At 44.0% G+C, this 12,111-nt stretch overlaps 1 protein-coding gene across 10 annotated transcripts in view; it reads right to left on the bottom strand.

The window, feature by feature from the left end:
* RARB (retinoic acid receptor beta) overlaps positions 1-2,064 on the bottom strand; it is an 832,092-nt gene extending 830,028 nt beyond the window's left edge. For 8 of the 10 annotated variants that reach the window (XM_073677991.1, XM_073677988.1, XM_073677993.1 and 5 more), the window contains exon 1: positions 1,870-2,064. The gene's annotated coding sequence lies outside the window, so the exon portion shown is untranslated. The remainder of the gene's footprint in view (positions 1-1,869) is intronic. The other 2 variants (XM_073677999.1, XM_073678002.1) reach the window with 2 other exon arrangements.
* Positions 2,065-12,111: the final 10,047 nt, after the last annotated feature.

Here is a 12,111-nt window from a genome sequence, read left to right as displayed (position 1 = left end):
TTTTGATGTTGCAGTTTTTGTCTCTAATGTAATTCTATGAGCAAAATCTGTACATAAAATTCAACAGACCCAGAAGAGAAATTGACATGTTGTGCATTTCAAACATGAACAGCAGGTCAGTTTTTAACTTGTCCAGACCCTAAATAGCAGTATAGGGAGCGCCTGCAGGTGTATTAAGAAGAATCCCGCTTGCCAGGGAGGCGGTGTGCGTATGATTGATTGACAGTTCAGACCAGCAGCATCATCATGAAGCCAGACAGAAGTGAGGGCTCTCCGATGGTGCAGGTAGAAGCAGCTTTGGAGGAGTACAGCGGCACTGAACCAGGCTGATCCAGCAATCTCCAGAGCAGCACTAACAGGCTCTATTGGAAAGAGCTTGTAAGCCCTGCACTCCTTGCCTAGGAGATCGGCCACTGCTGATAGACTGCAACGGTGGCTAGTAACCTAGTCAATAAGGAGCAAACCATAAGATTAAAAGTTGCCTGTTTCCCAAGCATTTTAACCATTTATGGTGATGAGCCAACCCTGTTAATTCCAGACATTACACAGCATTAGGCCATATCAGAACAAGACTCCATAGACTTCAATGTGCACTAACTGGTACATTATAAGGAGAGGTCTTACTGGAACAGAACTGAGGGGGTACACACAGAAAAGTGGCACGTGCCACAAAACTGGTACAAGCAGTCAGTAGAAATGGATCATACGGTTCAATCCAGTGTAAGTGAATATTATCAATCAGAGCGTGATAAGTGGCCCGCATGGCCCCCACTCCATCCAAGTACTCGTACAGAAAAATACCAAACCAGATGAGCATATTCCTGACTAGTAAATACCTGCTGCCAGTCAATCATTCCAAGGTGCCTTCTAGAAGTAAAGTTCAGTGGCTGCGGCGGCCTCCTGCAGCTTCACATGCTTCAGCAATGCCCCTGTCATCCACTTCTCTGGATCGTGCACTTCCCCTGTCAGAGCGATTTACTATCAAAATGCAGAAACACTAAGCACCGAGGAAGCCGCTCTCCGGGCACCGCGGGCATAGGCAGGGCACGGTGGTATCACAGCCAGGGCATGGTGCCGGGATCACTGCTACTTACTGCTGCAATGCTTATGGAGCAAGGAGGTTAAATAATGTCAGTGCCTGGGTGGGCGACTGCGGGGGAAAAGGATGACCTGCTGGATAATCACTACCACTAATGCAATTAAAGGATCGGAAACTGAGGGTCATTGAGGGCACGCTGGGCCAGTGCTGACGTGCCCATCCTGGCAATATCGCCATTGGCAGGTGGATCCAGGCACATGGGGCACCATGAACATAGCAGAAGACACTGCTCCAGCCTTATAGGAGTGATACACTGTGGTAGACAGATATAGATAGATAGATAAAGAGATAGATACGGATGGATAGATAGATAATGGATAGATAGATAATGGATAGATAGATAGATGATAGATAGATAGATAGATAGATAGATAGATAGATAGAGTGGGGTCGTCCCATGAATCACATCACAAGTATTTGCAGAGTTTGCTAACACCGCATTAATACCGCACACAGTAGTCTGTAGAAGACGCAGCGGTAAGTTTCCAGCCGCGGTACAGGAGCGGCTCGGCAGTAGCAGGTGACAGATGGCTGCCCACATGAAGTTGCACTCTGCTCCGCACACGTGGATGAGCGGTGACAGCAGACCTGCGCTCACACGTCGCCGGCCCCGGCTATTCCCGCCACACGTGTCCTACAGGAGCCCGGTGCTGGGACTCGGAGCCAGACAACACAAACACGTCCATCAATAACTTCGTCGCCCTCGGGGACCCCCTGCCCTGGTGTGCGGCACACGGTGCGGCCGGGCGGGCGCACAGCTCGGCTCTTACCTTCAGCGCTGTCCTCGGGCAGGTGCCGGGGATGACAGAGAGCGGCGGCGGCGGCGGAGCAGATAGTGCAGCAGTGACAGCAGCATCACAGACCGCGGACTGCAGGAGCTCCCCCCGCCCGCACTCCCGAGCACTGGGAAGACCCGAGGAGGCGCATGTGCAGAGGTGAGGAGCGCCGCTGCCCCGACACCTAGCACCGGGTGACCTCACAGGGCTATGACGTAGAGTTGCGTCATAACCCTACTCATGTGCTGGGGGCTCTGCACAACACCCCCCAGGGGCAGAGCATCAATCTTACACTGTCCATGTGCCGTCCCCAATATTTCACCATCAGTTCCCAGAGTAATGCCATATCTAGTGGGCTCCCACCAGAAAGAAAGAGGGGCTGTATAGGCAAATAATGTAATGTACCGGAATAATGACCCAGACAGGACATTATTTCACAGAAACCAAAACCTGGACACTATGACCTCAGACCGCGCCCGGGGTATGGGAGTGATTGGCGTGAATGTGCGCCAGCCATGAGGTGCAGAAGAGAAGAAGTCTCTGGCCATGTTCACACTCCATCACAAGTTCCATCGCTTTCACCAAAAGAAAGAGTCCCAGCGCCGCTCTACTTTTTCCAGTTAAATGACGGAACTTCCTCCATTTTATATTTTTAATTACTCCATGCCTAAAAATAAAGTGATTTTAGGGTTGTACAACAGGTGTTCATTGTGCGGTAACAGTGACCTGGCAGCTGATTCCTCCTGTCAGTCTGATCACCAGGACACCAAATATATATATATTATACACTGCTCAAAAAAATAAAGGGAACACTTAAACAATGTAACTCCAAGTCAGTCACACTTCTGTGAAATCTACCTGTCCAGTTATGAAGCAACACTGATTGTGAGTCAATTTCTCCTGCTGTTGTGCAAATGGAACAGACAACTGGTAGAATGATAGGAAATTAGCAAGATACCCCCTATAAAGGAGTGGTTCTGCAGGTGGTGACCACAGACCATTTCTCTGTTCTCATCCTTTTTGGCTGTTGTTCTAGTCACTTTTTTTCATTTTGCCATTGCTCTCACCCCTAGAGGTACAGTAGCATGAGGCGGTGTCTACAGTACAACCCACAGAAGTTGCTCAGGTAGTGCAGCTCATCCAGGATGGCACATCAGTGCGAGCTGTGGCAAGAAGGGTAGCTGTGTCTGTCAGCACAGTGTCCAGAGCATGGAGCAGATGCCAGGAGATGTGGAAGGGGCCATAGGAGGGCAACAACCCAGCAGCAGGACCGTTACCTCCTGACCTCCAGCAGGCCACAAATGTGCATGTGTCTGCACAAACGGTTAGAAACCAACTCCATGAGGGTGGTATGAGGGCCCGACATCCACAGATGGGGGTTGTGCTCACAGCCCAACACCGTGTAGGATGCTTGGCATTTGCCACAGAACACCAGGATTGGCAAAGTCGCCACTGGCGCCCTGTGCTCTTCACAGATGAAAGCAGGTTCACACTGAGCACATGTGACAGACGTGACAGAGTCTGGAGACGCCGTGGAGAGCGATCTGCTGCCTGCAACATCCTTCAGCATGACCGGTTTAGCAGTGGGTCAGTAATGGTGTGGGGTGGCATTTCTTTGGAGGGCCGCACAGCCCTCCATGTGCTGCCATTAGATACCGAGATGAGATCCTCAGCCCCCTTGTGAGACCATATGCTGGTACGGTTGGCCCTGGGTTCCTCCTAATGCAGGACAATGCCAGACCTCATGTGGCTGGAGTGTGTCAGCAGTTCCTGCAAGATGAAGGCATTGAAGCTATGGACTGGCCCGCCCGTTCCCCAGACCTGAATCCGATTGAGAACATCTGGGACATCATGTCTCGCTCCATCCACCAACGTCACGTTGCACCACAGACTGTGCAGGAGTTGGCGGATGCTTTAGTCCAGGTCTGGGAGGAGATCCCACAGGAGACCATCCGCAACCTCATCAGGAGCATGCCTAGGCGTTGCAGGGAGGTCATACAGGCACGTGGAGGCCACACACAATACTGAGCCTCATTTTGACTTGTTTTAAGGACATTACATTATGGTTGGATCAGCCTGTAGTGTGTTTTTCCACTTTAATTTTTGGGGGTGACTCCAAATCCAGGCCTCCATTGGTTAATAAATTTGATTTCCATTGATGATTTTTGTGTGATTTTGTTATCAGCACATTCAACTTTGTACAGAACAAAGTATTCAATGAGAATATTTCATTCATTCAGATCTAGGATGTGTTATTTGAGTGTTCCCTTCATTTTTTTGAGCAGTGTATATTAGTGGTAAAAAATATATCAGAATTTTGTAAGCAAAAATGGAGCAGTGTGAGGTGTTGTTCTTGTGTAGCCGCAGTTACTATTGATATCATTTTTAGATACTATACATTTATGGCGGAGATAAGGCCGTAAAGAGCTATTCTAGTGATTGGGATTTTTTCCTTTTGGGTTAATTCATTTTGCATTGTCATAGTGTAATACCCCAGAGTTGGCCATTATAATAGTGATTTATTATGTTCTGTATTATACTGAAGTTTTACACTGTTTTGGTGAGGATTTGTATTTCTAGTATGTGGGTCACTGTGATTCGGCAATTATTACACCATCTCAGGTAGGTAAATAGTTAAACTCACTGAGCTGGTAACTAGGAAAGTAGTTTGGTGGCTGGAGCCGGGTGTACTAACATTGCTGCAACTGATAGATTAGAGTTCAGCTGGGGATCAGCTAGAGGACGGCCAGAAAACAGGGAATTATTACCCCCATCCCAGTTGGCCTTATGGTGACAGACTGACCTGAAGAAGTATGGATAGCCTAAAGACTAGCACCCAAGGGCTGGAGGACTGCCCTGGGCCTCCAGGTACACTTCGCCTAATAGAAACCGTACCCCAGAAGAAGTGCTGGCCTGGAGGGTGGTCCTCCATAATGAAGGTAGGAAAATGGCAATCTTACAAAGGATGAAGGTTAGAGGGAGCAGGGAAGTTGGGGTCCTCTGGAGAGCGCCCCCTGGTGGGATGGAGAAATCCTCCATAGTGTCAGCCTGGACAGCAGCGTAGGCTTTGACTGCATTTGCTGTTTATCTCGCCTCATATGTGCCATCATGGCTAATAGATTTTATTGCTTGAAACATGTAGGCCTAGTGTTCCCTTGTTTATAATATATTTTAGTATGTGTCAATAAAGTATATATTTTTAAAAAATATTCAATTCCCTGGCGGCAGCTGGATTTTTTTCTTGTTTATACTGATCCTGTTTTACCTGGGAACTGGACTCAGGATTTCCTTGCACCGCACCCATCCTGGAACTACTACCCTCATCGGTGAGCTGATGTAATCCTCCTCCAAGTTGTTGTTTACTTCTTTAAACTGCCCGCTGTTCTCCTGTCTCCCTCCACCACACCAACACCACGGGGAACGCCACCAAACACCAGAGAGGTGAGGGGGCAGTAGTACCTGCGTTACCCCCTGCAATACCCACAGCCGTTCACTGCATCAGGCACTGGGCACCACCACCCCCATGTGACAACGAGAAGGATCCGATCCATGCCCAGTGTGCTGGGTTAGCTGCACTCCGCGTGTCACAGTAGTACAGACTTTAATGGACACCGCAATCCCAATGCCACAAGGGAAGGAAAGTGAATCCAGCATCTACAGCAAAAAATGGGGAAATAGATTAAAACATCACATTTATTTAGACTATTAAAAACAGGAAAAATTAAAAACATGATGAGAGAAAAAAGGGGGTGAGAGAGACACCGAGTCTACGCATTTCGATCCCATCGCTCTTAGTCTTGACATGGCAATACCAATATATATTTATTATTATTTATTTTCTCTTTCATTTCATTTTTTTTCTTCTTTTTTAATTAGAAGCCTGGTAATTTATACTTTTTTTTAATTTTCACTTTATTTTTAGTACCCCTAATTGACTGGAATCTGCAATTGTTTGATTGATTCTGCAATGGAAGCAAATATGAAGTGTGGTCAGGGCCCAACATTTTTGTTGAGTCACTTTAACTTATAAAAATGTGTATTATATTAATCAATGTTTACAAAATCTTAAATGCATCTCGCCTGTGATATCTCACATCCTGTCCTATCAGACATAACAATAGTGGGGTTGCGACTGCTAAACAGCCGCTGTTTCTTAGATTAGACAGTATGCTCTGCATTAGGGCTCGTGCACACTACCGATTTTCTTTTACAAGTGCTATCCGTGGTTTTTACAGACAGCACTCGCCGTATGATATTCTATGGGACTGTGCGCGTCTCATTTATTCTTCGTTCCAAGTAGTCCGCTGAAAAAATTGGAGGCATGTCCAATTTTGACCCAAGTGTCGGCTCTAAATACTCAATGCAAGTTTATGGGTCTGTGAAAAAAATCAGACTGCACTTGGAAGACTCTCAACAGTGGTACAATGTTCATGGACGGACAGAATGGAAAGGGTGGGAAACTTTTTTTTCTCTCCACGTCCGAGAAAAACTGATGCCACTCTGATCAGAATAATCAGACCGTTTTTTTTCGGGGTCATGCGCATTCATCAGCATGTCTTCACTTCTGGTTAATAGGCGCTGACGTATTACAGGACTTTGCTTCGCTCTTAGTAGGGCAGAGCAAAGAGCGTCTACGCAGGCCTGGGGGTCAACTGCACAGATCAAGAGTCACAGGGATCTGTGGATGACGTAAGACGCGTCATACACATCGATCAAGGCAGGATTTTGCTGATAAAGGAGGCAAAGACCCCTGACATCAGACCCCCGACCTTCATTTAACCGGAGTGTGTTGATTAGTATTCTGTGCAGGAGACTTAGGCCACGTCCCCACTATCAGTATTTGGTCAGTATTCGGTCAGTATTTTTTTCTCAGGAGGGGGAGCCAAAACCAGGAATGGGTGATATTGCAGAATTTGTGACTTGTTTCTATTATACCTTTTCTCTGATTGTTCCTCACCTGGTTTTGTCTCCCACTCCTGAGAAAACATACTGACTGAATACTGACCAAATACTGATAGTGGGACCGTGGTCTTATAAAAGGTATTTTTTGTGTTCTGCAGGAGGACTTGGGGGGCTGATATCCAGGTTAATGAACTGCGGCAATAAACCAGTTAAAAGTAGAGGCTTTAGTTTATACTGGGAAAACTTGGTGACAGGTTCCCTTTAGGCTGCGTACCCACTATGCGTTTTTGCCGTGGAATTTCCGCAGCGAAAACGCTTAAAAAACGCTTGATAATACGTGCCCCATGGTCCCCAATGATAATCCGCATGTGCTGCACACATGCTGCGGAAATTTACGCTGCGGATTATCATTGCGGAAAAATATGCAGCATGTCCATTAATTTTGCAGACACGCAGCGTAATCGCTGCCATTGACTTGCATTGAAAAGTTTGATATCCGCATCACTACATGTGCACACGCGGATATGAAGCAATTCAATGTGCGGATGGTACCCAGGCCTGGAGAAGAGTAGACTCTCCTCCAGACCCGGGTACCATAGAAACTGTAAAAAAAGAATAAAATAAAGATTATACTTACCTTCCGATGGCCCCCGGCCTCCTCAGCGATGCATGCGGTGTGTTGGGCGGCTCGCGGTGGTGTGAGGACCTGACATGACGTCACTGAGTCATGTGACAGGTAACGCGACCACTGACGTCGGCGGTCGCGTGACCTGTCACATGACTCAATGACGTCATCGCAGGTCCTTCACACCACCGCGAGACACCGGGGAGACTGGACGCATCGGAGAAGGAGACCGGGGGACATCGGAAGGTAAATATAATCTTTATTTTTTATTTTTCACCATTCTTATTCTTTTTTTTTAACTATTACTTGGTCACACTATATAAATCCATGCCGGTTGCATGGATTTATATAGTGTGACCAAGTTGTCAAGCACTTTCCAAGTGATGCTAAAATCGCTTGGAAAAGCGCTTGATAACCCGCATGCAGAAATACATGCAAAAACGCTTGACAAACGCTTCTACCTGGCGGGAAAAACGCATGTAAAATCCGCATGCGTTTTTCCTGCCAGGGAGAAGCGGAAAAAATATGCAGCATTTCTGCATCGTGGGCACATAGCCTTAAGGGGTTATGCCACAATGACATCACTGTCCTTAGGATAGGTGGGGGGTCCTGCCGCTGGCTTCCCAGACAAGCCCTAGAGGATGATTTTTTTATGCCAGCAAGATCACCAAAATCGTGGTGAAATTGAAAGGCTTAGCTCCTTCTCGTTAATATAACATGAATTCTGGAGAGATATTTTATTATAAGAATGAAAGTGACTTTACCATATTTGTTATCCAACTTCAATGAGAACAATCAGCAATGTCCTGCTAGCACGTAGTGTGGAGTGTGAAGAAACAATAGGGGACTTATCTTTTTTAAAGCATGAATGCTGAGGCATCTTACATTGTATAGAATCGACTGTGCTCACACAATGAAGATCGGATTGTTAATTACTATACATCAAGTGCTGATTGTTCTCCACATGCACCAGAAAAAAAACGTGGCAGCTATACTGCAATTAACCATTTTATGTTCTATGGATTATGAAGAGTTGGAGTTGTAAAGTTTGTACATTTTAATTCATGGCAATAAATAAAAATAGGTTGTGACATGATTCTTATCCTGATTTCAGTGAATAATATTACTTGTGCATGCTCACAAATGAAAAGAGCTTATAGGAATGCTGCTATATCTGCTAAAAAAATTTCTGCTGACATCAACAATATTGGATAAAACATCTTATATGTATTAGAAATAAGATGTCAGCCTCCATGGATTTAAAATAATAAATAGAAGCATTGGCTTCTTATTTCTCTCTTATGGTAACCATTCCAGGCATACTAATCTGGTGGGTTCTGACAGTAACGCAACTACACAGAAAATATCTCATTTTATTTGATCTATAATTATTTCTATAATTGGGAAACTACTGCTATTTTAGATAAAAGGTACAGTACTGGCTATACAGTTGAATGATGGTTTAGCTTTATTCCAAAAATTCACATTGATAGGCACTACATGTAGTAACTACTGTAGTTATAGCAATAGTGATTAAACAAGATCTCATTATAGAATGAATTTGTGATAAGGATTAATGGGGTTGTCTGGCCAATTGACTAGGAGTTGAGCTGCTTTTCTCGTCAAGTCCACTACCCAGTGAATGAAGCTGTTCTGTTCTGTATCCATTCGCTGTTTACATCCAGCCAGTGAATGAGCTGAAAACGGCTGATCCAAAAGATTGGTCATCGATAGTCCCAGATAACCCCTTTAAAAGGGTTAAACTATTTTTTTTTTTACTATGGGCTTAAGTACTAACAGGCAAGTAGTTGCTACCTAGCTGCCTGTTGTGCCTGGCAACAGCCTTCGCCGGCACATCACGGTCACAGATCACTCCTATTGGCGATTCAGCGGCTTCCACTGACATCACTTTGTCAGAACACAGGCTTCTCTTCCTCTCTGCTCTGTTGATGGGACGTGACTGCCGATGTCATTCTGATAGACAACATGCTCTCCACTGCCTAGCTGCGGGGAGCCGGCTGTCATCAGCATAATGTCGGCAGTCACGTCCCATCAAAAGAGCGGAAGAGGAATAGCTGATCTGTTGACGTGGAGCAGCTGAATCACAACGACCCTCCATGCCAGCGCCTGGTAGAACAGGCAAGTTCTACTAGTTTTTAGGTCCATAGTTAAAAAAATGTTCCTGGATAAACCCTTTAAGTATGAACCCCTTTAACAACTACAGTGTTTTGTTTCTAAATGACCAGATTTTTTTTTAGCCATTTAGTGTATATGGTGGTTTAACAACAGTAACTGAGCAGAATATTTTTTGCATCATGTTTTTTGGGACACATTGGTATTGCACATTAGATCACACCCTTTTACCATACGCCCCATTGCCTGACAAGTCGTAAAAAATATTCTAAAAACAGCGCAAGTCATGAAATACAGTTTTTGGTACAAATTAATACAGAATTTTCTTGCATTTACTTTGATAAATATGCTCCATATTGGGTTTTTTCAATACCTTTTTCTTTTTTTCCTTTCCTTTTTTCTAAGATCTAATATTACTGGGTGGCTATGATAACAGATTGTGTAGGCATGGACAGTGTATTTTCTTTTTATTTGTAATTTATTTTAGCATTTTTATTTAACCATAATTTGTCTCAGTGAGCTCATAAAACATATGTGGGAGCATTCTTAATTTTTTTTATTTTGTAGCAACCCCCTGTAGTGAAAATAGTCACTGGCAGAGCAGACCTGAGTCTCCTAATCCATGCTGAGGGCACTCAATTATCGCCAAATCCAATAGAAGCAGCAGCATCCAAAGGATTGGTCATCAATAATAATGTCCCAGAAAACACTTAAGATATGAGCGCGGCTGTACTAGTTTAAGATTGTTAGCCACAATACTGAAGCATTAATAACAGGACTGATGTTTATAGAAAGTATAACACATAAACTTATATAAAAGAATGATCTAAACAAACTAAAGGAATGACCAATTATACCTACTGTATATATCGACTCCTGGTGACCCTGCACACTAATACACATTTGACACAACATGAAAAATATTTAACTTTGGAGAGATCTCTAGTGTTGATAGCTGTTGACTGGACTCCTCAGCCGATGCTCACTGGGGTTTAAGTATTCCTAATTCCCACCGCCTCAACAAGCTAATCAACACATAGAAATCCAACAAGGATAGAAGACATTTGTAGTCTTTTGTAGGCACAGTTAATCCATGGATGACAAAAGCAAAATAAGTACAAAGTTAAGATTCAGTTGAACAGGATCATTCGCCAGTTTAATCATGTTAAACTGGCCACATAATGGAATAGTGGCTGCAGAGTTGAGTAAAATGTTTTTATTATTTAATTTCTCCTCTCCGGTTCGGACATGTTATCTTTTAAAGTTTAGGTTATAATATATGTTACATTCATCTACGTGTTACCAGAGATTTGTTTCTGGGGGTGTGTACTTCTTCCCCTGCATGAGGTTGACCAATCACGAGCAGGCTGCAACACACAGGGGAAAAAGAACACACCCTTCTCGTGATCTCTATCGCTACTGTGTAGAGATATAGCAGAGTTGAGTTATGTATCATTGTCAGCTCTCACCCTCCCTGCCGTGAGAGGAGATTTGGAAGGATTTGTAATATGCAGAAGCTGCAGAGATCAGTGAAAAGAGGAGGGCATGTTCTTCTCTCCCCTGCTTATGAATGGGCAACCTCACACAGAGGAAGAAGTACACACCCCCAGAGACAAATCTCTGGTAACGCCCAGTTGAATTTAGCATAAATTATAACCTAAACTTTACAAGCTAATATATCTGTAACGGAGAGGAGAACTTACCAAATTAAAACTACATTTTCCTCAGCTCTGCAGCCACTATTTCATGATGTGGCCAGTTTAACATGCTCAAACTAGTGAAAGGTCCTCTTTAAAGACTTAAAAAAAAAAGGAGTGCCGAAAATCTCATGTGCCCATCTCTGCTTGATGCCCTCGGAGGTTTCCATTAGATATAGTTCTATATCATTGATTTCAACAATTATCTTTGTCAGACAACTCTTTGATATCCACCATGGAGGAAATAGTTTTTTTTGTGCACTATCATTTTCCCTAAGATAAGCCATGCCAATGGTGTCTGAAAACCACTCAATGCCCTTCGTCCTCTATAGAAACATCTTATGCATTCCTCTGAGCCGGAAATGGTCACGTCAATAGAAAGCTCCATGATAGTTCAGTGACGTCCTTCTTAAAAATGTGATATAATTTCCATATGAATATAACACATTTTTTTTAAAGTAGGTTTTAATTGAGTTGTCCTAGCAGCAGGATTTCAACAACAGTAAATTAACGGCACTGGTGAAATGAGAATCATCTTGTGTTTTCTGCTCCTGTCACTGTCAGGACAAGAATGCTTGCTATGAAAATTCTGAATTCTGTCCCGATTGCATTGTTAGGTGAGTCCAAATCTACAGAGATAAACAAAGCTCTAAAATGGTTTGAGATGTGACAGCCCTAATGAGCTCACACAAGAATTATGCAAACATTATTAAGTGTAATAAATGCGTGTCAGCAGGAAATCCTGTTGAACTGTTTATGAAAGCAACATGAACACTTTATTAATAATGTCTTTTTAAGTTTATGCAGAGGGTGTAATAAGCCTTTGGCTTTGCTGCAGCTTCGATGGAAAATCGTTACATGATAAAAGATGAGCCGGTG

The sequence above is a fragment of the Phyllobates terribilis genome, unplaced genomic scaffold (assembly GCF_046119375.1).
Source record: "Phyllobates terribilis strain yellow unplaced genomic scaffold, ASM4611937v1 Scaffold_4__5_contigs__length_816908805, whole genome shotgun sequence".
Classification (NCBI taxonomy): domain Eukaryota; kingdom Metazoa; phylum Chordata; class Amphibia; order Anura; family Dendrobatidae; genus Phyllobates; species Phyllobates terribilis.
The sequence above is the reverse complement of the archived record's forward strand: the minus strand, read 5'-3'. Positions and strand labels throughout refer to the sequence as shown.